Below are 24,302 nucleotides of genomic sequence, written 5' to 3' on the forward strand. Positions count from 1 at the left end.
AAATAATGTTTTCAACATTTTTTTAACTCCGCCGTGGCCGGTCCCAAGCCCGTGCTGTGAAAAGAGGAGGGTCAGATGCTGGGATAAGCAAACCAGCTCTGTAAAAACTATTTGATACTGCAGTCAGGGAGGGCCTTGGAAAAGCTCATTGGGATTCCTCAGGATCTCAAACAAATAAATGAATAAATAAATAAATAATGTTTTCAACATTTTTTTAACTCTGCCGTGGCCGGTCCCAAGCCCGTGCTGTGAAAAGAGGAGGGTCAGATGCTGGGACAAGCAAACCAGCTCTGTAAAAACTATTTTCTACTGAGGTCAGGAAGGGCCTTGGAAAACAAATGGTAAGAAATATCAGCGCTCAACCCTATCAGATAGCAGCTGGACACTAAAAACAGGCACAGAAACATAACCTGGGTAGCAAAAATATAAACAGTAGAACAGTGCAGCGCTCTAAAAATAATAAAACACAATGGAATAAAATCGCAGCTAAAATCGCAGATAAAACACAAAAGCAAAGTCCATCTATAAGAGCCAGATCAGAGGTCGGGTAAGAAGTAGTAGGTGTAATAGTCCTTATAAGGTGCAAAGATTTCTAATGAATTCCCTAGGAGCCAGGTGCAGATAGCAGAAGACACACACACTCCCTCCACCTTCCAGAGTGGCCTCTCACCTTATTAAGGTTTTACACGGGCATTGTAAACATAGACACATCACCAACTCCAACCTCTTGACGATCCTTCCGGTTATCAATGAAGGAAAACAATCTGTAGTAAGCATGAACCTACACAGCTTCGTACTGCACACTCCTGGATGTCTCTCCGATGACATGCAGTCCAATATAGGAAGTGCCAAATGCTCAAATGAACTCATATCCACAACATACTGCCCAACTCTGTATTCACGTTTCCCATCAGAATGACTAGCTCCGATTCTTGACAAAATTCCATGTTTTCCAGATAAAGTAACAACATCAAATCCTATTCTCCTGCCTCCTTGTCGAACTTCTTCTGTGTAAAAGCCATCAATGGGGGTACCAGATGACTTTAAAGCTTCAGAGGCTCTGTGGATTAAGGTGGTTTTTCCAACTCCTGGAGGACCTGTCAGGAAAAGACATCCAGGAGTGTGCAGTACGAAGCTGTGTAGGTTCATGCTTACTACAGATTGTTTTCCTTCATTGATAACCGGAAGGATCGTCAAGAGGTTGGAGTTGGTGATGTGTCTATGTTTACAATGCCCGTGTAAAACCTTAATAAGGTGAGAGGCCACTCTGGAAGGTGGAGGGAGTGTGTGTGTCTTCTGCTATCTGCACCTGGCTCCTCGGGAATTCATTAGAAATCTTTGCACCTTATAAGGACTATTACACCTACTACTTCTTACCCGACCTCTGATCTGGCTCTTATAGATGGACTTTGCTTTTGTGTTTTATCTGCGATTTTAGCTGCGATTTTATTCCATTGTGTTTTATTATTTTTAGGGCCTTGGAAAAGCTCATTGGGATTCCTCAGGATCTCAAACAAATAAATGAATAAATAAATAAATAATGTTTTCAACATTTTTTAACTCTGCCGTCGCCGGTCCCAAGCCCGTGCTGTGAAAAGAGGAGGGTCAGATGCTGGGACAAGCAAACCAGCTCTGTAAAAACTATTTGCTACTGCGGTCAGGGAGGGCCTTGGAAAAGCTCATTGGGATTCCTCAGGATCTCAAACAAATAAATTATTAAATAAATAAATAATGTTTTCAACATTTTTTAACTCTGCCGTGGCCGGTCCCAAGCCCGTGCTGTGAAAAGAGGAGGGTCAGATGCTGGGACAAGGAAACCAGCTCTGTAAAAACTATTTGCTACTGCGGTCAGGGAGGGCCTTGGAAAAGCTCATTGGGATTCCTCAGGATCTCAAACAAATAAATGAATAAATAAATAAATAAATAAATAATGTTTTCAACATTTTTTTAACTCTGCCGTGGCCGGTCCCAAGCCCATGCTGTGAAAAGAGGAGGGTCAGATGCTTGGACAAGCAAACCAGCTCTGTAAAAACTATTTGCTACTGCGGTCAGGGAGGGCCTTGGAAAAGCTCATTGGGATTCCTCAGGATCTCAAATAAATAAATCAATAAATAAATAATGTTTTCAACATTTTTTTAACTCTGCCGTGGCCGGTCCCAAGCCCGTGCTGTGAAAAGAGGAGGGTCAGAGGCTGTGACAAGCACACCAGCTCTGTAAAAACTATTTTCTACTGCGGTCAGGGAGGGTTTTGGAAAAGCTCATTGGGATTCCTCAGGATCTCAAACAAATAAATGAATAAATAAATAATGTTTTCAACATTTTTTAACTCTGCCGTGGCCGGTCCCAAGCCCGTGCTGTGAAAAGAGGAGGGTCAGATGCTGGGACAAGCAAACCAGCTCTGTAAAAACTATTTTCTACTGAGGTCAGGAAGGGCCTTGGAAAAGCTCATTGGGATTCCTCAGGATCTCAAACAAATAAATGAATATATAAATAAATAATGTTTTCAACATTTTTTAACTCTGCCGTCGCCGGTCCCAAGCCCGTGCTGTGAAAAGAGGAGGGTCAGATGCTGGGACAAGCAAACCAGCTCTGTAAAAACGATTTGCTACTGCGGTCAGGGAGGGCCTTGGAAAAGCTCATTGGGATTCCTCAGGATCTCAAACAAATAAATGAATAAATAAATAATGTTTTCAACATTTGTTTAACTCCGCCGTGGCCGGTCCCAAGCCCGTGCTGTGAAAAGAGGAGGGTCAGATGCTGGGATAAGCAAACCAGCTCTGTAAAAACTATTTGATACTGCAGTCAGGGAGGGCCTTGAAAAAGCTCATTGGGATTCCTCAGGATCTCAAACAAATAAATGAATAAATAAATAAATAATGTTTTCAACATTTTTTTAACTCTGCCGTGGCCGGTCCCAAGCCCGTGCTGTGAAAAGAGGAGGGTCAGATGCTGGGACAAGCAAACCAGCTCTGTAAAAACTATTTGCTACTGCGGTCAGGGAGGGCCTTGGAAAAGCTCATTGGGATTCCTCAGGATCTCAAACAAATAAATTAATAAATAAATAATGTTTTCAACATTTTTTTAACTCTGCCGTGGCCGGTCCCAAGCCCGTGCTGTGAAAAGAAGAGGGTCAGATGCTGGGACAAGCAAACCAGCTCTTTAAAAAAAACTATTTGCTACTGCGGTCAGGGAGGGCCTTGGAAAAGCTCATTGGGATTCCTCAGAATCTCAAACAAATAAATGAATAAATAAATAAATAATGTTTTTAACATTTTTTAACTCTGCCCTTGCCGGTCCCAAGCCCGTGCTGTGAAAAGAGGAGGGTCAGATGTTGGGACAAGCAAACCAGCTCTGTAAAAACTATTTGCTAGTGCAGTCAGGGAGGGCCTTGGAAAAGCTCATTGGGATTCCTCATGATCTCAAACAAATAAATGAATAAATAAATAATGTTTTCAACATTTTTTTTAACTCTGCCGTGGTCTGTCCCAAGCCCGTGCTGTGAAAAGAGGAGGGTCAGATGCTGGGACAAGCAAACCAGCTCTGTAAAAACTATTTGCTACTGCGGTCAGGGAGGGCCTTGGAAAAGCTCATTGGGATTCCTCAGGATCTCAAACAAATAAATGAATAAATAAATAAATAAATAATGTTTTCAACATTTTTTTAACTCTGCCGTGGCCGGTCCCAAGCCCATGCTGTGAAAAGAGGAGGGTCAGATGCTGGGACAAGCAAACCAGCTCTGTAAAAACTATTTACTACTGCGGTCAGGGAGGGCCTTGGAAAAGCTCATTGGGATTCCTCAGGATCTCAAATAAATAAATCAATAAATAAATAATGTTTTCAACATTTTTTTTAACTCTGCCGTGGTCTGTCCCAAGCCCGTGCTGTGAAAAGAGGAGGGTCAGATGCTGGGACAAGCAAACCAGCTCTGTAAAAACTATTTGCTACTGCGGTCAGGGAGGGCCTTGGAAAAGCTCATTGGGATTCCTCAGGATCTCAAACAAATAAATGAATAAATAAATAAATAAATAATGTTTTCAACATTTTTTTAACTCTGCCGTGGCCGGTCCCAAGCCCATGCTGTGAAAAGAGGAGGGTCAGATGCTGGGACAAGCAAACCAGCTCTGTAAAAACTATTTACTACTGCGGTCAGGGAGGGCCTTGGAAAAGCTCATTGGGATTCCTCAGGATCTCAAATAAATAAATCAATAAATAAATAATGTTTTCAACATTTTTTTAACTCTGCCGTGGCCGGTCCCAAGCCCGTGCTGTGAAAAGAGGAGGGTCAGAGGCTGTGACAAGCACACCAGCTCTGTAAAAACTATTTTCTACTGCGGTCAGGGAGGGCCTTGGAAAAGCTCATTGGGATTCCTCAGGATCTCAAACAAATAAATGAATAAATAAATAAGTAATGTTTTCAACATTTTTTAACTCTGCCGTCGCCGGTCCCAAGCCCGTGCTGTGAAAAGAGGAGGGTCAGATGCTGGGACAAGCAAACCAGCTCTGTAAAAACTATTTGCTACTGCGGTCAGGGAGGGCCTTGGAAAAGCTTATTGGGATTCCTCAGGATCTCAAACAAATAAATGAATAAATAAATAATGTTTTCAACATTTTTTTAACTCCGCCGTGGCCGGTCCCAAGCCCGTGCTGTGAAAAGAGGAGGGTCAGATGCTGGGATAAGCAAACCAGCTCTGTAAAAACTATTTGATACTGCAGTCAGGGAGGGCCTTGGAAAAGCTCATTGGGATTCCTCAGGATCTAAAACAAATAAATGAATAAATAAATAAATAATGTTTTCAACATTTTTTTAACTCTGCCGTGGCCGGTCCCAAGCCCGTGCTGTGAAAAGAGGAGGGTCAGATGCTGGGACAAGCAAACCAGCTCTGTAAAAACTATTTTCTACTGAAGTCAGGAAGGGCCTTGGAAAAGCTCATTGGGATTCCTCAGGATCTCAAACAAATAAATGAATAAATAAATAAATAATGTTTTCAACATTTTTTAACTCTGCCGTCGCCGGTCCCAAGCCCGTGCTGTGAAAAGAGGAGGGTCAGATGCTGGGACAAGCAAACCAGCTCTGTAAAAACTATTTGCTACTGCGGTCAGGGAGGGCCTTGGAAAAGCTCATTGGGATTCCTCAGGATCTCAAACAAATAAATTATTAAATAAATAAATAATGTTTTCAACATTTTTTAACTCTGCCGTGGCCGGTCCCAAACCCGTGCTGTGAAAAGAGGAGGGTCAGATGCTGGGACAAGCAAACCAGCTCTGTAAAAACTATTTGCTACTGCGGTCAGGGAGGGCCTTGGAAAAGCTCATTGGGATTCCTCAGGATCTCAAACAAATAAATGAATAAATAAATAATGTTTTCAACATTTTTTAACTCTGCCATGGCCGGTCCCAAGCCCGTGCTGTGAATAGAGGAGGGTCAGATGCTGGGACAAGCAAACCAGCTCTGTAAAAACTATTTGATACTGCAGTCAGGGAGGGCCTTGGAAAAGCTCATTGGGATTCCTCAGGATCTCAAACAAATAAATGAATAAATAAATAAATAATGTTTTCAACATTTTTTAACTCTGCCGTGGCCGTTCCCAAGCCCTTGCTGTGAAAAGAGGAGGGTCAGATGCTGGGACAAGCAAACCAGCTCTGTAAAAACTATTTGCTACTGTGGTCAGGGAGGGCCTTGGAAAAGCTCATTGGTATTCCTCAGGATCTCAAACAAATAAATGAATAAATAAATAAATAATGTTTTCAACATTTTTTTAACTCTGTCGTGGCCGGTCCCAAGCCCGTGCTGTGAAAAGAGGAGGGTCAGATGCTGGGACAAGCAAACCAGCTCTGTAAAAACTATTTGCTACTGGGGTCAGGGAGGGCCATGGAAAAGCTAATTGGGATTCCTCAGGATCTCAAATAAATAAATCAATAAATAAATAATGTTTTCAACATTTTTTTAACTCTGCCGTGGCCGGTCCCAAGCCCGTGCTGTGAAAAGAGGAGGGTCAGAGGCTGGGACAAGCACACCAGCTCTGTAAAAACTATTTTCTACTGCGGTCAGGGAGGGTTTTGGAAAAGCTCATTGGGATTCCTAAGGATCTCAAACAAATAAATGAATAAATAAATAATGTTTTCAACATTTTTTAACTCTGCCGTGGCCGGTCCCAAGCCCGTGCTGTGAAAGAGGAGGGTCAGATGCTGGGACAAGCAAACCAGCTCTGTAAAAACTATTTGCTACTGAGGTCAGGGAGGGCCTTGGAAAAGCTCATTGGGATTCCTCAGGATCTCAAACAAATAAATGAATAAATAAATAATGTTTTCAACATTTTTTTAACTCTGCCGTGGCCGGTCCCAAGCCCGTGCTGTGAAAAGAGGAGGGTCAGATGCTGGGACAAGCAAACCAGCTCTGTAAAAACTATTTGCTACTGCGGTCAGGGAGGGCCTTGGAAAAGCTCATTGGGATTCCTCAGGATCTCAAACAAATAAACGAATAAATCAATAAATAATGTTTTCAACATTTTTTTAACTCTGCCGTGGCCGGTCCCAAGCCCGTGCTGTGAAAAGAGGAGGGTCAGATGCTGGGACAAGCAAACCATCTCTGTAAAAACTATTTGCTACTGCGGTCAGGGAGGGCCTTGGAAAAGCTCATTGGGATTCCTCAGGATCTCAAACAAATAAATGAATAAATAAATAATGTTTTCAACATTTTTTTAACTCTGCCGTGGCCGGTCCCAAGCCCGTGCTGTGAAAAGAAGAGGGTCAGATGCTGGGACAAGCAAACCAGCTCTGTAAAAAAAACTATTTGCTACTGCAGTCAGGGAGGGCCTTGGAAAAGCTCATTGGGATTCCTCAGGATCTCAAACAAATAAATGAATAAATAAATAATGTTTTCAACATTTTTTTAACTCTGCCGTGGCCGGTCCCAAGCCCGTGCTGTGAAAAGAGGAGGGTCAGATGCTGGGACAAGCAAACCAGCTCTGTAAAAACTATTTTCTACTGAGGTCAGGAAGGGCCTTGGAAAAGCTCATTGGGATTCCTCAGGATCTCAAAATAAATAAATGAATAAATAAATAAATAATGTTTTCAACATTTTTTAACTCTGCCGTCGCCGGTCCCAAGCCCGTGCTGTGAAAAGAGGAGGGTCAGATGCTGGGACAAGCAAACCAGCTCTGTAAAAACTATTTGCTACTGCGGTAAGGGAGGGCCTTGGAAAAGCTCATTGGGATTCCTCAGGATCTCAAACAAATAAATTATTAAATAAATAAATAATGTTTTCAACATTTTTTAACTCTGCCGTGGCCGGTCCCAAGCCCGTGCTGTGAAAAGAGGAGGGTCAGATGCTGGGACAAGGAAACTAGCTCTATAAAAACTATTTGCTACTGCGGTCAGGGAGGGCCTTGGAAAAGCTCATTGGGATTCCTCAGGATCTCAAAACAAATAAATGAATAAATAAATAAATAATGTTTTCAACATTTTTTAACTCTGCCGTCGCCGGTCCCAAGCCCTTGCTGTGAAAAGAGGAGGGTCAGATGCTGGGACAAACAAACCAGCTCTGTAAAAAATATTTGCTACTGCGGTCAGGGAGGGCCTTGGAAAAGCTCATTGGGATTCCTCAGGATCTCAAACAAATAAATTATTAAATAAATAAATAATGTTTTCAACATTTTTTAACTCTGCCGTGGCCGGTTCCAAGCCCGTGCTGTGAAAAGAGGAGGGTCAGATGCTGGGACAAGGAAACCAGCTCTGTAAAAACTATTTGCTACTGCGGTCAGGGAGGGCCTTGGAAAAGCTCATTGGGATTCCTCAGGATCCCAAACAAATAAATGAATAAATAAATAATGTTTTCAACATTTTTTAACTCTGCCATGGCCGGTCCCAAGCCCGTGCTGTGAATAGAGGAGGGTCAGATGCTGGGACAAGCAAACCAGCTCTGTAAAAACTATTTGATACTGCAGTCAGGGAGGGCCTTGGAAAAGCTCATTGGGATTCCTCAGGATCTCAAACAAATAAATGAATAAATAAATAAATAATGTTTTCAACATTTTTTAACTCTGCCGTGGCCGTTCCCAAGCCCGTGCTGTGAAAAGAGGAGGGTCAGATGCTGGGACAAGCAAACCAGCTCTTTAAAAACTATTTGCTAGTGCAGTCAGGGAGGGCCTTGGAAAAGCTCATTGGGATTCCTCATGATCTCAAACAAATAAATGAATAAATAAATAATGTTTTCAACATTTTTTTTAACTCTGCCGTGGTCTGTCCCAAGCCCGTGCTGTGAAAAGAGGAGGGTCAGATGCTGGGACAAGCAAACCAGCTCTGTAAAAACTATTTGCTACTGCGGTCAGGGAGATCCTTGGAAAAGCTCATTGGGAATCCTCAGGATCTCAAACAAATAAATGAATAAATAAATAAATAATGTTTTCAACATTTTTTAACTCTGCCGTGGCCGGTCCCAAGCCTGTGCTGTGAAAAGAGGAGGGTCAGATGCTGGGACAAGCAAACCAGCTCTGTAAAAACTATTTGCTACTGCGGTCAGGGAGGGCCATGGAAAAGCTAATTGGGATTCCTCAGGATCTCAAATAAATAAATCAATAAATAAATAATGTTTTCAACATTTTTTTAACTCTGCCGTGGCCGGTCCCAAGCCCGTGCTGTGAAAAGAGGAGGGTCAGAGGCTGGGACAAGCACACCAGCTCTGTAAAAACTATTTTCTACTGCGGTCAGGGAGGGTTTTGGAAAAGCTCATTGGGATTCCTAAGGATCTCAAACAAATAAATGAATAAATAAATAATGTTTTCAACATTTTTTAACTCTGCCGTGGCCGGTCCCAAGCCCGTGCTGTGAAAAGAGGAGGGTCAGATGCTGGGACAAGAAAACCAGCTCTGTAAAAACTATTTGCTACTGAGGTCAGGGAGGGCCTTGGAAAAGCTCATTGGGATTCCTCAGGATCTCAAACAAATAAATGAATAAATAAATAATGTTTTCAACATTTTTTTAACTCTGCCGTGGCCAGTCCCAAGCCCGTGCTGTGAAAAGAGGAGGGTCAGATGCTGGGACAAGCAAACCAGCTCTGTAAAAACTATTTGCTACTGCGGTCAGGGAGGGCCTTGGAAAAGCTCATTGGGATTCCTCAGGAACTCAAACAAATAAACGAATAAATCAATAAATAATGTTTTCAAAATTTTTTTAACTCTGCCGTGGCCGGTCCCAAGCCCGTGCTGTGAAAAGAGGAGGGTCAGATGCTGGGACAAGCAAACCAGCTCTGTAAAAACTATTTGCTACTGCGGTCAGGGAGGGCCTTGGAAAAGCTCATTGGGATTCCTCAGGATCTCAAACAAATAAATGAATAAATAAATAATGTTTTCAACATTTTTTTAACTCTGCCGTGGCCGGTCCCAAGCCCGTGCTGTGAAAAGAAGAGGGTCAGATGCTGGGACAAGCAAACCAGCTCTGTAAAAAAAACTATTTGCTACTGCAGTCAGGGAGGGCCTTGGAAAAGCTCATTGGGATTCCTCAGGATCTCAAACAAATAAATGAATAAATAAATAAATAATGTTTTCAACATTTTTTAACTCTGCCGTGGCCGGTCCCAAGCCCGTGCTGTGAAAAGAAGAGGGTCAGATGCTGGGACAAGCAAACCAGCTCTGTAAAAAAAACTATTTGCTACTGCAGTCAGGGAGGGCCTTGGAAAAGCTCATTGGGATTCCTCAGGATCTCAAACAAATAAATGAATAAATAAATAAATAATGTTTTCAACATTTTTTAACTCTGCCGTGGCCGGTCCCAAGCCCGTGCTGTGAAAAGAGGAGGGTCAGATGCTGGGATAAGCAAACCAGCTCTGTAAAAACTATTTGATACTGCAGTCAGGGAGGGCCTTGGAAAAGCTCATTGGGATTCCTCAGGATCTCAAACAAATAAATGAATAAATAAATAAATAATGTTTTCAACATTTTTTTAACTCTGCCGTGGCCGGTCCCAAGCCCGTGCTGTGAAAAGAGGAGGGTCAGATGCTGGGACAAGCAAACCAGCTCTGTAAAAACTATTTGCTACTGCGGTCAGGGAGGGCCTTGGAAAAGCTCATTGGGATTCCTCAGGATCTCAAACAAATAAATGAATAAATAAATAATGTTTTCAACATTTTTTTAACTCTGCCGTGGCCGGTCCCAAGCCCGTGCTGTGAAAAGAAGAGGGTCAGATGCTGGGACAAGCAAACCAGCTCTTTAAAAAAAACTATTTGCTACTGCGGTCAGGGAGGGCCTTGGAAAAGCTCATTGGGATTCCTCAGAATCTCAAACAAATAAATGAATAAATAAATAAATAATGTTTTTAACATTTTTTAACTCTGCCCTTGCCGGTCCCAAGCCCGTGCTGTGAAAAGAGGAGGATCAGATGTTGGGACAAGCAAACCAGCTCTGTAAAAACTATTTGCTACTGCGGTTAGGGAGGGCCTTGGAAAAGCTCATTGGGATTCCTCAGGATCTCAAACAAATAAATGAATAAATAAATAATGTTTTCAACATTTTTTTAACTCTGCCGTGGCCGGTCCCAAGCCCGTGCTGTGAAAAGAGGAGGGTCAGATGCTGGGACAAGCAAACCAGCTCTGTAAAAACTATTTTCTACTGAGGTCAGGAAGGGCCTTGGAAAAGCTCATTGGGATTCCTCAGGATCTCAAACAAATAAATGAATAAATAAATAATGTTTTCAACATTTTTTAACTCTGCCGTCGCCGGTCCCAAGCCCGTGCTGTGAAAAGAGGAGGGTCAGATGCTGGGACAAGCAAACCAGCTGTCAGGGATACCACATGCAGGCATCCAGCAAGGGTGATCAGATCAGTTGGCTGCACCAAGGAATCAGGACCAAGATGGATAAAGATGTAAATAAGTTTATTAAGCAAAATGACACACTCCAATACCAACACCAGTGACCATAAACAAGTAAACAAAATATAAATGATAACAGTACAAAACCCCAATAGAACCTAACAAACTATATACAAAAGGATGGAGCAAACAATAGCAGGACAGGACAGGGACAGGAGACAAGGAAAGCAGGGAGCCAGGTACAGGAAGCAGGGTACAGGGAACAGGATCAGAATATAGCATTCAGGATACAGGTTTCAGGATACAGGTTTCAGGATCAGACAGGGACACGGCTAGCAGAGAAAATACTGAAGCACTGAGCCTCAGTGAAGGGCGGGCTTATATTCCCTCAGCAGTCCTCAGGTGCAGCTTAATTAAAAGAACAGTCCAGCTGCTGAGAGACACCCGCTGGTGGGCCCTGGAACTGCGCCCCTCAGTTCCAGAAACAGTGCCACCAGCAGGTGACCCACGTAATGACACTGATCCTGACAGTTCCCCCCCTTTAAGGAGCGGCCTCCGGACGCTCCATTGTGCTTCTACCCCGAAAATCCAAAAAGGTCTCCCCTCCATGTCTGTGGGTCTTCTAGCACTCTATAGGCCAAAGGCCTTTGAATTGCCGGAAGGCGTGCCACCAGAGTCCAGCAATTGATCATGCGCCCCACCACCAGGGTCTGGAAGCCGTCTAGGCAACCCACAGGTCAAGTTCCTGAAGAGGCGTAACATTAGGGATACACCTGCCCTCATTGCAACACATGTCCCAACACTGGGACTGAAGGCAAGCTGGACATAAAGCAGGGGAGCGCCAGCGGCATGCAGGATGTCCGGCAGTGGCACACCAGGCTGGGCAACAGACAGTGGCACATCAAACAGGGCGGCAGACCGTGGCTCAGCGGGCACTGGATCAGCAAGCACTGGGTCAGCGGGCACTGGAACAGCAAGCACTGGGTCAGCAGGCACGGTAGTGGTCACCGGAACAGCGGGCACGGGATCAGCTGGCACCGGATTAGTGGGCTGAGTAAGAGACACCGGATCAGCAGGCACCGGAACAGCAGGCACTGGGTCAGCGGGCACTGGAACAGCAAGCACTGGGTCAGCAGACTGGGTAGTGGTCACCAGAACAGCGGGCATGGGATCAGCTGGCACTGGATTAGCGGGCTGAGTAAGAGACACCGGATCTGCGGGCACCAGAACAGCGGGCACTGGACCAGCAGGCTCAGTAGGAGGCACCAGATCAGCGGGCACGGGAACAGCAGGCATCAGAACAGCAGGCACTGGATCAGCAGGCTCAGTAGGAGGCACCAGATCAGTGGGCACTGGATCAGCAGGCTTAGTAGGAGGCACCAGATCAGTGGGCACTGTAACAGCAGGCACTGGATCAGCAGGCTCAGTAGGAGGCACCCGATCAGTGGGCACTGGATCAGCGGGCACTGAAACAACAGGCATCAGAACAGCGGGCACTGGATCAGCAGGCTCAGTAGAAGGCACCGGATCAGTGGGCACTGGATCAGCAGGCTCAGTAGGAGGCACTGGATCAGCGGGCACCGGAACAGCAGGCATCAGAACAGTGGGCACTGGATCAGCAGGCTCAGTAGGAGGCACCGGATCAGTGGGCACTGGATCAGTGGGCACTGGAACAACAGGCATCAGGACAACGGGCACTGGATCAGCAGGCTCAGTAGGAGGCACCGGATCAGTGGGCACTGGATCAAAAGGCTCAGTAGGAGGCACCAGATCAGCGGGCACTGGATCAGCAGGCATCAGAACAGCAGGCTCAGTAGGAGGCACTGGATCAGTGGGCACTGGATCAGCGGGCACTGGAACAACAGGCATCAGAACAACGGGCACTGGATCAGCAGGCTCAGTAGGAGGCACCGGATCAGTGGGCACTGGAACAACAGGCTCAGTAGGAGGCACCAGATCAGCGGGCACTGGATCAGCAGGCACTGGATCAGCAGGCTCAGTAGGAGGCACTGGATCAGTGGGCACTGGATCAGCGGGCATCAGAACAGTGGGCACTGGATCAGCAGGCTGAGAAACAGGCACCGGATCAGCAGGCTGGGTAACAGGTATAATTGTATGTGTTGGGAAAAATCTCCTTTTCTTTTTAGGTTTAGATACAGGAATCTTGCTAGTGGTTGCAGGGCTATGAATAGATTGTGAAGTAGATGGAAGTGAAATGGCAGTATTGGGAGATGGTGGAAAAGGAGAGACAGTTACAGAGGAGAATTTCTGAGAGGTTGCTATGGGCAACAGGGTAGTAGAGGAAGTTTTCACAGGGTTAAATGCAGGAAAAGTGCAACTCGTTAAGCCAGGATATGAACAAGCAGTGGAAAGCAAACCATACCTAACTGCAGCTGTGGTTGCTACGGGTAACGGAGAGGAGAAACTTTGAGAAAACTGGTGTCCAGAGGCAGAAGTGGATTGGTGTGAGTTAGCTGATGCTAAATTGGAAAGATCTGACCAGGTTTGCAGTAAGGCCTGAACAAAACTCAATTTACAACCCCCTTGTCTGATTAGAGAATATACAGCAGTCATGCAATCCAACAGGGCCTCTGGAGAATACACTAAATAATGTTCAATAAAATAGGGTTTATCATCTTCCAAGAGCCACACAAGAGATACCACCTGAGAGACACTAAAAGGAGGAGAATAATCATCACCACCCTTAGGGGTATTAGATAAAGCCAACTCTGCACAGAGCTGAATAAGTGGCTGAATCTCTTTGAACAAAACTCTGCCTTGGTCAACAAACGAGTGGGCCAGACGGATGCATTCCAACAACTGCTCGCTAGTGTAAGTTTTCAAAATTTGGCGACAATATTCCCTGTCTTCTGTTACAAGCAAAGACAAATAAAAGACCTCCTCTGACTGCATCTTGCAACAACCAGAAAATTCCTAATTCCCAGGTGCAACCGATCTGATCGTTAGTGGCTTCAGTATTCTGTCAGGGATACCACATGCAGGCATCCAGCAAGGGTGATCAGATCAGTTGGCTGCACCAAGGAATCAGGACCAAGATGGATAAAGATGTAAATAAGTTTATTAAGCAAAATGACACACTCCAATACCAACACCAGTGACCATAAACAAGTAAACAAAATATAAATGATAACAGTACAAAACCCCAATAGAACCAAACAAACTATATACAAAAGGATGGAGCAAACAATAGCAGGACAGGACAGGGACAGGAGACAAGGAAAGCAGGGAGCCAGGTACAGGAAGCAGGGTACAGGGAACAGGATCAGAATACAGCATTCAGGATACAGGTTTCAGGATACAGGTTTCAGGATCAGACAGGGACACGGCTAGCAGAGAAAATACTGAAGCACTGAGCCTCAGTGAAGGGCGGGCTTATATTCCCTCAGCAGTCCTCAGGTGCAGCTTAATTAAAAGAACAGTCCAGCTGCTGGGAGACACCCGCTGGTGGGCCCTGGAACTGCGCCCCTCAGTTCCAGAAACAGTGCCACCAGCAGGTGACCCAAGTAATGACACTGATCCTGACACCAGCTCTGTAAAAACTATTTGCTACTGCGGTCAGGGAGGGCCTTGGAAAAGCTCATTGGGATTCCTCAGGATCTCAAACAAATAAATGAATAAATAAATAATGTTTTCAACATTTTTTTAACTCCGCCGTGGCCGGTCCCAAGCCCGTGCTGTGAAAAGAGGAGGGTCAGATGCTGGGATAAGCAAACCAGCTCTGTAAAAACTATTTGATACTGCAGTCAGGGAGGGCCTTGGAAAAGCTCATTGGGATTCCTCAGGATCTCAAACAAATAAATGAATAAATAAATAAATAATGTTTTCAACATTTTTTTAACTCTGCCGTGGCCGGTCCCAAGCCCGTGCTGTGAAAAGAGGAGGGTCAGATGCTGGGACAAGCAAACCAGCTCTGTAAAAAATATTTTCTACTGAGGTCAGGAAGGGCCTTGGAAAAGCTCATTGGGATTCCTCAGGATCTCAAACAAATAAATGAATAAATAAATAAATAATGTTTTCAACATTTTTTAACTCTGCCGTCGCCGGTCCCAAGCCCGTGCTGTGAAAAGAGGAGGGTCAGATGCTGGGACAAGCAAACCAGCTCTGTAAAAACTATTTGCTACTGCGGTCAGGGAGGGCCTTGGAAAAGCTCATTGGGATTCCTCAGGATCTCAAACAAATAAATGAATAAACAAATAATGTTTTCAACATTTTTTAACTCTGCCATGGCCGGTCCCAAGCCCGTGCTGTGAATAGAGGAGGGTCAGATGCTGGGACAAGCAAACCAGCTCTGTAAAAACTATTTGCTACTGCGGTCAGGGAGGGCCTTGGAAAAGCTCATTGGGATTCCTCAGGATCTCAAACAAATAAATGAATAAATAAATAATGTTTTCAACATTTTTTTAACTCTGCCATGGCCGGTCCCAAGCCCGTGCTGTGAAAAGAGGAGGGTCAGATGCTGGGATAAGCAAACCAGCTCTGTAAAAACTATTTGATACTGCAGTCAGGGAGGGCCTTGGAAAAGCTTATTGGGATTCCTCAGGATCTCAAACAAATAAATGAATAAATAAATAAATAATGTTTTCAACATTTTTAACTCTGCCGTGGCCGGTCCCAAGCCCGTGCTGTGAAAAGAGGAGGGTCAGATGCTGGGACAAGCAAACCAGCTCTGTAAAAACTATTTGCTAGTGAAGTCAGGGAGGGCCTTGGAAAAGCTCATTGGGATTCCTCATGATCTCAAACAAATAAATGAATAAATAAATAATGTTTTCAACATTTTTTTTAACTCTGCCGTGGTCTGTCCCAAGCCCGTGCTGTGAAAAGAGGAGGGTCAGATGCTGGGACAAGCAAACCAGCTCTGTAAAAACTATTTGCTACTGCGGTCAGGGAGGGCCTTGGAAAAGCTCATTGGGATTCCTCAGGATCTCAAACAAATAAATGAATAAATAAATAAATAAATAATGTTTTCAACATTTTTTTAACTCTGCCGTGGCCGGTCCCAAGCCCATGCTGTGAAAAGAGGAGGGTCAGATGCTGGGACAAGCAAACCAGCTCTGTAAAAACTATTTGCTACTGCGGTCAGGGAGGGCCTTGGAAAATCTCATTGGGATTCCTCAGGATCTCAAATAAATAAATCAATAAATAAATAATGTTTTCAACATTTTTTTAACTCTGCCGTGGCCGGTCCCAAGCCCGTGCTGTGAAAAGAGGAGGGTCAGAGGCTGTGACAAGCACACCAGCTCTGTAAAAACTATTTTCTACTGCGGTCAGGGAGGGCCTTGGAAAAGCTCATTGGGATTCCTCAGGATCTCAAACAAATAAATGAATAAATAAATAAGTAATGTTTTCAACATTTTTTAACTCTGCCGTCGCCGGTCCCAAGCCCGTGCTGTGAAAAGAGGAGGGTCAGATGCTGGGACAAGCAAACCAGCTCTGTAAAAACTATTTGCTACTGCGGTCAGGGAGGGCCTTGGAAAAGCTCATTGGGATTCCTCAGGATCTCAAACAAATAAATGAATAAATAAATAATGTTTTCAACATTTTTTTAACTCCGCCGTGGCCGGTCCCAAGCCCGTGCTGTGAAAAGAGGAGGGTCAGATGCTGGGATAAGCAAACCAGCTCTGTAAAAACTATTTGATACTGCAGTCAGGGAGGGCCTTGGAAAAGCTCATTGGGATTCCTCAGGATCTCAAACAAATAAATGAATAAATAAATAAATAATGTTTTCAACATTTTTTTAACTCTGCCGTGGCCGGTCCCAAGCCCGTGCTGTGAAAAGAGGAGGGTCAGATGCTGGGACAAGCAAACCAGCTCTGTAAAAACTATTTTATACTGAGGTCAGGAAGGGCCTTGGAAAAGCTCATTGGGATTCCTCAGGATCTCAAACAAATAAATGAATAAATAAATAAATAATGTTTTCAACATTTTTTAACTCTGCCGTCGCCGGTCCCAAGCCCGTGCTGTGAAAAGAGGAGGGTCAGATGCTGGGACAAGCAAACCAGCTCTGTAAAAACTATTTGCTACTGCGGTCAGGGAGGGCCTTGGAAAAGCTCATTGGGATTCCTCAGGATCTCAAACAAATAAATTATTAAATAAATAAATAAATAATGTTTTCAACATTTTTTTAACTCTGCCGTGGCCGGTCTCAAGCCCATGCTGTGAAAAGAGGAGGGTCAGATGCTGGGACAAGCAAACCAGCTCTGTAAAAACTATTTGCTACTGCGGTCAGGGAGGGCCTTGGAAAATCTTATTGGGATTCCTCAGGATCTCAAATAAATAAATCAATAAATAAATAATGTTTTCAACATTTTTTTAACTCTGCCGTGGCCGGTCCCAAGCCCGTGCTGTGAAAAGAGGAGGGTCAGAGGCTGTGACAAGCACACCAGCTCTGTAAAAACTATTTTCTACTGCGGTCAGGGAGGGCCTTGGAAAAGCTCATTGGGATTCCTCAGGATCTCAAACAAATAAATGAATAAATAAATAAGTAATGTTTTCAACATTTTTTAACTCTGCCGTCGCCGGTCCCAAGCCCGTGCTGTGAAAAGAGGAGGGTCAGATGCTGGGACAAGCAAACCAGCTCTGTAAAAACTATTTGCTACTGCGGTCAGGGAGGGCCTTGGAAAAGCTCATTGGGATTCCTCAGGATCTCAAACAAATAAATGAATAAATAAATAATGTTTTCAACATTTTTTTAACTCCGCCGTGGCCGGTCCCAAGCCCGTGCTGTGAAAAGAGGAGGGTCAGATGCTGGGATAAGCAAACCAGCTCTGTAAAAACTATTTGATACTGCAGTCAGGGAGGGCCTTGGAAAAGCTCATTGGGATTCCTCAGGATCTCAAACAAATAAATGAATAAATAAATAAATAATGTTTTCAACATTTTTTTAACTCTGCCGTGGCCGGTCCCAAGCCCGTGCTGTGAAAAGAGGAGGGTCAGATGCTGGGACAAGCAAACCAGCTCTGTAAAAACTATTTTCTACTGAGGTCAGGAAGGGCCTTGGAAAAGCTCATTGGGATTCCTCAGGATCTCAAACAAATAAATGAATAAATAAATAAATAATGTTTTCAACATTTTTTAACTCTGCCGTCGCCGGTCCCAAGCCCGTGCTGTGAAAAGAGGAGGGTCAGATGCTGGGACAAGCAAACCAGCTCTGTAAAAACTATTTGCTACTGCGGTCAGGGAGGGCCTTGGAAAATCTCATTGGGATTCCTCAGGATCTCAAATAAATAAATCAATAAATAAATAATGTTTTCAACATTTTTTTAACTCTGCCGTGGCCGGTCCCAAGCCCGTGCTGTGAAAAGAGGAGGGTCAGAGGCTGTGACAAGCACACCAGCTCTGTAAAAACTATTTTCTACTGCGGTCAGGGAGGGCCTTGGAAAAGCTCATTGGGATTCCTCAGGATCTCAAACAAATAAATGAATAAATAAATAAGTAATGTTTTCAACATTTTTTAACTCTGCCGTCGCCGGTCCCAAGCCCGTGCTGTGAAAAGAGGAGGGTCAGATGCTGGGACAAGCAAACCAGCTCTGTAAAAACTATTTGCTACTGCGGTCAGGGAGGGCCTTGGAAAAGCTCATTGGGATTCCTCAGGATCTCAAACAAATAAATGAATAAATAAATAATGTTTTCAACATTTTTTTAACTCCGCCGTGGCCGGTCCCAAGCCCGTGCTGTGAAAAGAGGAGGGTCAGATGCTGGGATAAGCAAACCAGCTCTGTAAAAACTATTTGATACTGCAGTCAGGGAGGGCCTTGGAAAAGCTCATTGGGATTCCTCAGGATCTCAAACAAATAAATGAATAAATAAATAAATAATGTTTTCAACATTTTTTTAACTCTGCCGTGGCCGGTCCCAAGCCCATGCTGTGAAAAGAGGAGGGTCAGATGCTGGGACAAGCAAACCAGCTCTGTAAAAACTATTTTCTACTGAGGTCAGGAAGGGCCTTGGAAAAGCTCATTGGGATTCCTCAGGATCTCAAACAAATAAATGAATAAATAAATAAATAATGTTTTCAACATTTTTTAACTCTGCCGTCGCCGGTCCCAAGCCCGTGCTGTGAAAAGAGGAGGGTCAGATGCTGGGACAAGCAAACCAGCTCTGTAAAAACTATTTGCTACTGCGGTCAGGGAGGGCCTTGGAAAAGCTCATTGGGATTCCTCAGGATCTCAAACAAATAAATTATTAAATAAATAAATAATGTTTTCAACATTTTTTAACTCTGCCGTGGCCGGTCCCAAGCCCGTGCTGTGAAAAGAGGAGGGTCAGATGCTGGGACAAGGAAACCAGCTCTGTAAAAACTATTTGCTACTGCGGTCAGGGAGGGCCTTGGAAAAGCTCATTGGGATTCCTCAGGATCTCAAACAAATAAATGAATAAATAAATAATGTTTTCAACATTTTTTAACTCTGCCATGGCCGGTCCCAAGCCCGTGCTGTGAATAGAGGAGGGTCAGATGCTGGGACAAGCAAACCAGCTCTGTAAAAACTATTTGCTGCTGCGGTCAGGGAGGGCCTTGGAAAAGCTCATTGGGATTCCTCAGGATCTCAAACAAATAAATGAATAAATAAATAATGTTTTCAACATTTTTTTAACTCTGCCATGGCCGGTCCCAAGCCCGTGCTGTGAAAAGAGGAGGGTCAGATGCTGGGATAAGCAAACCAGCTCTGTAAAAACTATTTGATACTGCAGTCAGGGAGGGCCTTGGAAAAGCTCATTGGGATTCCTCAGGATCTCAAACAAATAAATGAATAAATAAATAAATAATGTTTTCAACATTTTTAACTCTGCCGTGGCCGGTCCCAAGCCCGTGCTGTGAAAAGAGGAGGGTCAGATGCTGGGACAAGCAAACCAGCTCTGTAAAAACTATTTGCTAGTGCAGTCAGGGAGGGCCTTGGAAAAGCTCATTGGGATTCCTCATGATCTCAAACAAATAAATGAATAAATAAATAATGTTTTCAACATTTTTTTTAACTCTGCCGTGGTCTGTCCCAAGCCCGTGCTGTGAAAAGAGGAGGGTCAGATTCTGGGACAAGCAAACCAGCTCTGTAAAAACTATTTGCTACTGCGGTCAGGGAGGGCCTTGGAAAAGCTCATTGGGATTCCTCAGGATCTCAAACAAATAAATGAATAAATAAATAAATAAATAAATAATGTTTTCAACATTTTTTTAACTCTGCCGTGGCCGGTCCCAAGCCCATGCTGTGAAAAGAGGAGGGTCAGATGCTTGGACAAGCAAACCAGCTCTGTAAAAACTATTTGCTACTGCGGTCAGGGAGGGCCTTGGAAAAGCTCATTGGGATTCCTCAGGATCTCAAATAAATAAATCAATAAATAAATAATGTTTTCAACATTTTTTTAACTCTGCCGTGGCCGGTCCCAAGCCCGTGCTGTGAAAAGAGGAGGGTCAGAGGCTGTGACAAGCACACCAGCTCTGTAAAAACTATTTTCTACTGCGGTCAGGGAGGGTTTTGGAAAAGCTCATTGGGATTCCTCAGGATCTCAAACAAATAAATGAATAAATAAATAATGTTTTCAACATTTTTTAACTCTGCCGTGGCCGGTCCCAAGCCCGTGCTGTGAAAAGAGGAGGGTCAGATGTTGGGACAAGCAAACCAGCTCTGTAAAAACTATTTGCTACTGCGGTCAGGGAGGGCCTTGGAAAAGCTCATTGGGATTCCTCAGGATCTCAAACAAATAAATTAATAAATAAATAATGTTTTCAACATTTTTTTAACTCTGCCGTGGCCGGTCCCAAGCCCGTGCTGTGAAAAGAGGAGGGTCAGATGCTGGGACAAGCAAACCAGCTCTGTAAAAACTATTTTCTACTGAGGTCAGGAAGGGCCTTGGAAAAGCTCATTGGGATTCCTCAGGATCTCAAACAAATAAATGAATAAATAAATAAATAATGTTTTCAACATTTTTTAACTCTGCCGTCGCCGGTCCCAAGCCCGTGCTGTGAAAAGAGGAGGGTCAGATGCTGGAACAAGCAAACCAGCTCTGTAAAAACTATTTGCTACTGCGGTCAGGGAGGGCCTTGGAAAAGCTCATTGGGATTCCTCAGGATCTCAAACAAATAAATGAATAAATAAATAATGTTTTCAACATTTGTTTAACTCCGCCGTGGCCGGTCCCAAGCCCGTGCTGTGAAAAGAGGAGGGTCAGATGCTGGGATAAGCAAACCAGCTCTGTAAAAACTATTTGATACTGCAGTCAGGGAGGGCCTTGAAAAAGCTCATTGGGATTCCTCAGGATCTCAAACAAATAAATGAATAAATAAATAAATAATGTTTTCAACATTTTTTTAACTCTGCCGTGGCCGGTCCCAAGCCCGTGCTGTGAAAAGAGGAGGGTCAGATGCTGGGACAAGCAAACCAGCTCTGTAAAAACTATTTGCTACTGCGGTCAGGGAGGGCCTTGGAAAAGCTCATTGGGATTCCTCAGGATCTCAAACAAATAAATGAATAAATAAATAATGTTTTCAACATTTTTTTAACTCTGCCGTGGCCGGTCCCAAGCCCGTGCTGTGAAAAGAAGAGGGTCAGATGCTGGGACAAGCAAACCAGCTCTTTAAAAAAAACTATTTGCTACTGCGGTCAGGGAGGGCCTTGGAAAAGCTCATTGGGATTCCTCAGAATCTCAAACAAATAAATGAATAAATAAATGAATAATGTTTTTAACATTTTTTAACTCTGCCCTTGCCGGTCCCAAGCCCGTGCTGTGAAAAGAGGAGGGTCAGATGTTGGGACAAGCAAACCAGCTCTGTAAAAACTATTTGCTAGTGCAGTCAGGGAGGGCCTTGGAAAAGCTCATTGGGATTCCTCATGATCTCAAACAAATAAATGAATAAATAAATAATGTTTTCAACATTTTTTTTAACTCTGCCGTGGTCTGTCCCAAGCCCGTGCTGTGAAAAGAGGAGGGTCAGATGCTGGGACAAGCAAACCAGCTCTGTAAAAACTATTTGCTACTGCGGTCAGGGAGGGCCTTGGAAAAGCTCATTGGGATTCCTCAGGATCTCAAACAAATAAATGAATAAATAAATAAATAAATAATGTTTTCAACATTTTTTTAACTCTGCCGTGGCCGGTCCAAGGCCCATGCTGTGAAAAGAGGAGGGTCAGATGCTGGGACAAGCAAACCAGCTCTGTAAAAACTATTTGCTACTGCGGTCAGGGAGGGCCTTGGAAAAGCTCATTGGGATTCCTCAGGATCTCAAATAAATAAATCAATAAATAAATAATGTTTTCAACATTTTTTTAACTCTGCCGTGGCCGGTCCCAAGCCCGTACTGTGAAAAGAGGAGGGTCAGAGGCTGTGACAAGCACACCAGCTCTGTAAAAACTATTTTCTACTGCGGTCAGGGAGGGCCTTGGAAAAGCTCATTGGGATTCCTCAGGATCTCAAACAAATAAATGAATAAATAAATAAGTAATGTTTTCAACATTTTTTAACTCTGCCGTCGCCGGTCCCAAGCCCGTGCTGTGAAAAGAGGAGGGTCAGATGCTGGGACAAGCAAACCAGCTCTGTAAAAACTATTTGCTACTGCGGTCAGGGAGGGCCTTGGAAAAGCTCATTGGGATTCCTCAGGATCTCAAACAAATAAATGAATAAATAAATAATGTTTTCAACATTTTTTTAACTCCGCCGTGGCCGGTCCCAAGCCCGTGCTGTGAAAAGAGGAGGGTCAGATGCTGGGATAAGCAAACCAGCTCTGTAAAAACTATTTGATACTGCAGTCAGGGAGGGCCTTGGAAAAGCTCATTGGGATTCCTCAGGATCTAAAACAAATAAATGAATAAATAAATAAATAATGTTTTCAACATTTTTTTAACTCTGCCGTGGCCGGTCCCAAGCCCGTGCTGTGAAAAGAGGAGGGTCAGATGCTGGGACAAGCAAACCAGCTCTGTAAAAACTATTTTCTACTGAAGTCAGGAAGGGCCTTGGAAAAGCTCATTGGGATTCCTCAGGATCTCAAACAAATAAATGAATAAATAAATAAATAATGTTTTCAACATTTTTTAACTCTGCCGTCGCCGGTCCCAAGCCCGTGCTGTGAAAAGAGGAGGGTCAGATGCTGGGACAAGCAAACCAGCTCTGTAAAAACTATTTGCTACTGCGGTCAGGGAGGGCCTTGGAAAAGCTCATTGGGATTCCTCAGGATCTCAAACAAATAAATTATTAAATAAATAAATAATGTTTTCAACATTTTTTAACTCTGCCGTGGCCGGTCCCAAGCCCGTGCTGTGAAAAGAGGAGGGTCAGATGCTGGGACAAGGAAACCAGCTCTGTAAAAACTATTTGCTACTGCGGTCAGGGAGGGCCTTGGAAAAGCTCATTGGGATTCCTCAGGATCTCAAACAAATAAATGAATAAATAAATAATGTTTTCAACATTTTTTAACTCTGCCATGGCCGGTCCCAAGCCCGTGCTGTGAATAGAGGAGGGTCAGATGCTGGGACAAGCAAACCAGCTCTGTAAAAACTATTTGCTGCTGCGGTCAGGGAGGGCCTTGGAAAAGCTCATTGGGATTCCTCAGGATCTCAAACAAATAAATGAATAAATAAATAATGTTTTCAACATTTTTTTAACTCTGCCATGGCCGGTCCCAAGCCCGTGCTGTGAAAAGAGGAGGGTCAGATGCTGGGATAAGCAAACCAGCTCTGTAAAAACTATTTGATACTGCAGTCAGGGAGGGCCTTGGAAAAGCTCATTGGGATTCCTCAGGATCTCAAACAAATAAATGAATAAATAAATAAATAATGTTTTCAACATTTTTAACTCTGCCGTGGCCGGTCCCAAGCCCGTGCTGTAAAAAGAGGAGGGTCAGATGCTGGGACAAGCAAACCAGCTCTGTAAAAACTATTTGCTAGTGCAGTCAGGGAGGGCCTTGGAAAAGCTCATTGGGATTCCTCATGATCTCAAACAAATAAATGAATAAATAAATAATGTTTTCAACATTTTTTTTAACTCTGCCGTGGTCTGTCCCAAGCCCGTGCTGTGAAAAGAGGAGGGTCAGATTCTGGGACAAGCAAACCAGCTCTGTAAAAACTATTTGCTACTGCGGTCAGGGAGGGCCTTGGAAAAGCTCATTGGGATTCCTCAGGATCTCAAACAAATAAATGAATAAATAAATAAATAAATAAATAATGTTTTCAACATTTTTTTAACTCTGCCGTGGCCGGTCCCAAGCCCATGCTGTGAAAAGAGGAGGGTCAGATGCTGGGACAAGCAAACCAGCTCTGTAAAAACTATTTGCTACTGCGGTCAGGGAGGGCCTTGGAAAAGCTCATTGGGATTCCTCAGGATCTCAAATAAATAAATCAATAAATAAATAATGTTTTCAACATTTTTTTAACTCTGCCATGGCCGGTCCCAAGCCCGTGCTGTGAAAAGAGGAGGGTCAGAGGCTGTGACAAGCACACCAGCTCTGTAAAAACTATTTTCTACTGCGGTCAGGGAGGGTTTTGGAAAAGCTCATTG

Source organism: Pelophylax lessonae, assembly GCF_965119305.1.
Source record: "Pelophylax lessonae genome assembly, chromosome: 3".
NCBI lineage: Eukaryota > Metazoa > Chordata > Amphibia > Anura > Ranidae > Pelophylax > Pelophylax lessonae.